The following is a 4,718-nucleotide window of genomic DNA, read 5'->3' on the forward strand; positions in this document are numbered from 1 at the left end:
AAATTTCTTTAAACTCCAATAATTAAGGTATGCTTTTTCTCCTTCTAAAATTGATATATTCATTATTAGTATTGGTAGTTAATTCTTTTCATTGTTGGTATTCTTTAAAGAAATAATGGTTAATAGTGAAATTTGTTCTATTTTCATAAATGAACGTTGAACCTTCACTTATATAATTAAATTAAGTGTTGTACGTTGAGGCTAGGGGTGTAAACGAGCTGAGTCGAGCTCGAGTATTGCTGAGCACAACTCGACTCGAAAACTTTGAAATGAAGCTCGACTCGAAAACTCTAAAATGAAACTCTTAAAATTTTCAAGCTCGACTCGAACTCGAAATCCTGAACTAAAGCTCGTTAGTAGCTCGAAAAGGCTCGAAATGAAAAAAAAATTCTTAAACTTAACTTGCTTGAAGACTCAAACTCGAACCTGAACCTTAAATACATGAAAATCTTACTGTATTTTAAAAAACACAATACATAAATATTAATATTATTAATAATTTATTTTTTTAAATTAAATCTTAATATATTATATTTTCGAGTTGCTCAAGAGCTTTTCGAGTCGAATATAAAGTATATTGTTTCGACTCGTTAAGAACTCGAACTCTAGTTGAGTCCATTCGATTCGAGTATTTATTAAACATTCATCCAATAAATCTCGAGTAGCTTGTAATTTGTCTCGTCTCATTTACGACGGTAGTTGAGGCATGAGTCCCTTGCTAGCATTAATTAATTAATTAGGTCTAATCTAAGCCGGTCAGAAAAGGAGAACAAAAGAAAGGTTCTTGGCGATGTGGGAGAGCCAAAAAAGCCTTAATTACCGTTATTTAAACTAAATATTTTGCAAATTGCAATATACAAAGATTATACCTAGGGATGAGCATGGGTCGAGTCGGATCGGATTTTCGATCAATTCGATCCGATTCAAAAATATAAACTCTCCACCCGAAATCCGACTCGAACCGAGTTTAAGAGTGACTTCACCCATCCGATATTTTGAGATAAAATATGAATCCGACTCGACCCGAAATAAATATATTTATAAAAAAAATTATTTTTATTTAATAAAAATATGGATCTAGTTGAAAAAATAATATATAAAAGACTATTATTATAATTATCTCTAAATATATAAGGTAAATTTATATTATTGGATTATAATTTCAAATTTGAGATGTTTTACATTTAAATTAAGTCATTTTTTTATAAGATAATAACCAAATATTCTCCTAAAACTCAAGTACATGTGTTTATGGGTTAAACTGGGATTTGATGGGACTTGCATAATATGATTAGTACATTGAAAATTTAAACCAGTGAATGAAAATTTGTTGGGAAAGGCAATTAACATGATTGAAGTATCAGTTTGGAGGTAGGCGGTTAGATTATAAGGTTGGTGTTTACTTAATCATCTCCTACCTTCAATCATTCTTTCTGCTTCTCACAATAAAACTATTGCTTCAAGCCCACTATTTAAACTTCCATGGGGGGCCTGAGTTTTCTGCATAATTTGAGGGTGCATGTATGGGGCAAAGCACAGAGATGAGAGCACCCATGGGTCAAATTCATAACCAAGGCATTGATGATGCAATACTGATGGCACCCAAGATGCCGCCCAAAGCGGCAACACCGGTGTCTACGGCTGAGGCCGAGAACATTAGGCGGCCTCGAGGGAGACCGGCGGGGTCGAAGAACAAACCGAAACCAACCATCCTCGTCACTCGCGACAGTGCTAACGCGTTACGTGCACACGCGGTGGAGGTGAGTTCAGGGTGTGATGTGCATGAGAGTTTGGCTAGTTTTGCTAGGAGAAAGCAGCGTGGCATTTGTGTCCTTAGTGGACGTGGATTTGCAACTAATGTTACACTTAAACAACCAGCCTCATCTGGTGCAATTGTTACCTTACATGGCCGGTACGAGATTCTGTTGTTGCTCGGCTCGATCCTTCCGCCTCCTGCCCCGCCTGGGATTAGTGGCCTTACCATTTACCTCGCTGGGCACAGGGACAGGTCGTTGGCGGAGGTGTAGCAGGTGCACTCATTGCTTCCGGTCCTGTTCTCATCATGGCTGCATCATTCATGAATGCCACATTCGATCGTCTACCACTAGACGATACCGACGAAATCGCAACAGCAGCAGAAGCTATGCAGAACCAATATCATCACCAGAATAGTCGGTACCATCACCTCGACATCTCGGATTTGTACGGGATGGAGCCGCAGAACTTGATCACCAATGGGGCTAATCCTCCAGAGGTATACTCGTGGGCACCGGGACGAACCATGTCGAAGACTTAACTAGCAAAAAGTACCTGGGAGAAGATTCTGATGTCCTGCAATTCCAAATAATCCGTAACGTTCATCAGCCTCAGCACAAGCGCAATCGTGTGATTTTAAATATATGGATCTCCATCAATCATTTATCTTCTAAAGCATCACAATAGTCTGTTAACCATTTTGTTTGTTTAATTAATTTGATAGCTAAATGGTTCTTGCTATCCTCCTAATCATACGCCGCCGTAGTTGCCGCAATCAGAATCGCATGGGATCACGATTTTTATCTTAGGATTCGCGAGGTAGTTAACATCAATTCACCGTCGACGATTTCATAGGGATGCATATAAGATTTAATTATTACCTGTACTTACCAAAGTAAGACGTATATAAATATCACTTTATGTTAAGGGTAATTACATAAATGGTCCCCTGACTATAGAGAATTACTACATTAAGTCTTCTAACTATTAAAAGTTATAAAATGGTTCACTGATTATAAGACGTTACTTTTTAAGTCATATAACTATTAAAAGTTACAAAATGGTCACCAGACTCTTTATTGTGTTTCAAACTCGTTCTTTTCTATTAAATATTTGATGCCAATTTGAGTTTGACGTTAATTTGCTGACTGAGATATGATATAATATGAACCCACAATCTCAAACGACTATCATATCTCAGTTATCAGGTTAACGTCCAACTCAAACTACCATAATTTTTAGGGAAAATGGCGAATTTGGAACACAATGAACCGTTGGGTGACTATTTTATAACTTTTGATAGTCAGGACACTTAAAAGGACACCGTCCAATAGTCAGGGGATCACTTTAAAACTGTTAATAATCGGAGGACTCAATAAAATAATATTCTATAGTCGAGGGACCATTTGTGTGCTTTACCCTTATATTATTTCCAGGTTTTATTTAGGGCATTTAGTTATTATGAATAGATATCTTTTTAGATTTGTTCGATTTAGGACATGTTACGTGGGTATACAATATGACATAAATGAACCTTATAAAATACGGATTTAATTTAAAAATAATAAAAATTTTAAGGAAATTTCACTATTATCATCTGGTAGGGTCGAGTCGGAGTTTTCCCTCCACCCGACCTCATCCCTTAAAAATCCAACTGACCCGAATCAAACTCGATTTTTTTTTTAAAAAAAAAATCCAACTCTATCAAATTAGATTGGGTCAAAACCCGTCGAGTTCAGATTAAATTATCATCCCTAATTTAATTATCAATATTAATAATTATATGGAAGAAGCTTGATGGTTCATATTAATGCAAGTGTTGTTCATAACAAAAAGTTAAGCTTCCTTAAATTATAATTTTCATTCTAAAATAATCTTTAAAGTTTAAGATATTTATATCCGTCTTTAAACTACAATTCTTTTTAGATTAATCCTTAATCTTTGAAAAATTATGTCGGTTCTCAAATTGTTAATATCATTCTATTTTAATCTATTCGTTAACGTGTCGTTAACTCTATTATTTTTTAAAGGTATTGATAATTGAACTCGTGACCTTTTAAGAAAAATAATATATTTTTAAAGGTTATAGGAAATGAACACAAAATCTTCTAAAAAATAATTTGTTTTTAAAAGTCCTGAATTATTTTTAGACGATCACACGTTCGATTCTCATTAATTTTTAAAAGCTATGAAAAGTTTTTAACAAATAGAGTTATTGATTCAATAACATAATGATTAAAATGAAATGATTGAAGGTTTGAGGATTGATATAGAATGTTTTATTATAGCTTAGTGACTGATACAAAATATTTTGAAGTTTAAAGATTACTTTAAAATATAGATCATAATTTGAACACATCTCGTACAATTATCATTAATTATACGAAAGAAACTTGATAGTTCATATTAATGCAAGTGTAGTTCATATCGAAGACTTTGATAACAACTCAAGTCCTTTATCGTTACATCAATGACTTAGTTAACGTGTCAAAAATGATGATGTGGATCCGGTCTGCCCGGCGAGACTCGATCGGAAGTCGGTCCATGCATTGCCAACTTTCGATAACGGTTAAGCCGGTGGAGATCGAAACCTAGCTCATGTAAAAGAAGTTGGCTGTCGTTGACTCTTTGCATGTCGGTTTTTGCCCGCCGGAGATCCCACCGGGAGCATCAAGAACAGGACGAGAAACACCGTCAAAGCTGAGGCAAAAGTAGAATGTTTAGCCATGTTGTGTGTTGTAGCAGAGGAATTGGCAAATGGGATAAATGTCTTTAGATGCTTGCTTGAGTGCATGAATGCCAACTTTCCAATTTATAAGTAAAGTTTTTAGCAAGGATGCGTTAGAGAATGTAAATTACATTAAAAATTTTGGGTGTAAAATTATAAAATATTTAGAGCGTAAAATTAAATTATCAATAGAAAATACAGAGAAAATTCTTAAATTATATAAGAATTTCAAATA

The 4,718-nt window shown here is 34.7% G+C and overlaps 1 pseudogene; it reads left to right on the plus strand.

The window, feature by feature from the left end:
* Positions 1-1,523: 1,523 nt before the first annotated feature.
* Positions 1,524-2,296, plus strand: LOC120207426 (annotated as a pseudogene).
* Positions 2,297-4,718: the final 2,422 nt, after the last annotated feature.

Source organism: Hibiscus syriacus, unplaced genomic scaffold (genome assembly GCF_006381635.1).
Source record: "Hibiscus syriacus cultivar Baekdansim isolate YM2019G1 unplaced genomic scaffold, ASM638163v2 tig00014773_pilon, whole genome shotgun sequence".
In the NCBI taxonomy this organism is placed as follows: Eukaryota; Viridiplantae; Streptophyta; class Magnoliopsida; order Malvales; family Malvaceae; genus Hibiscus; species Hibiscus syriacus.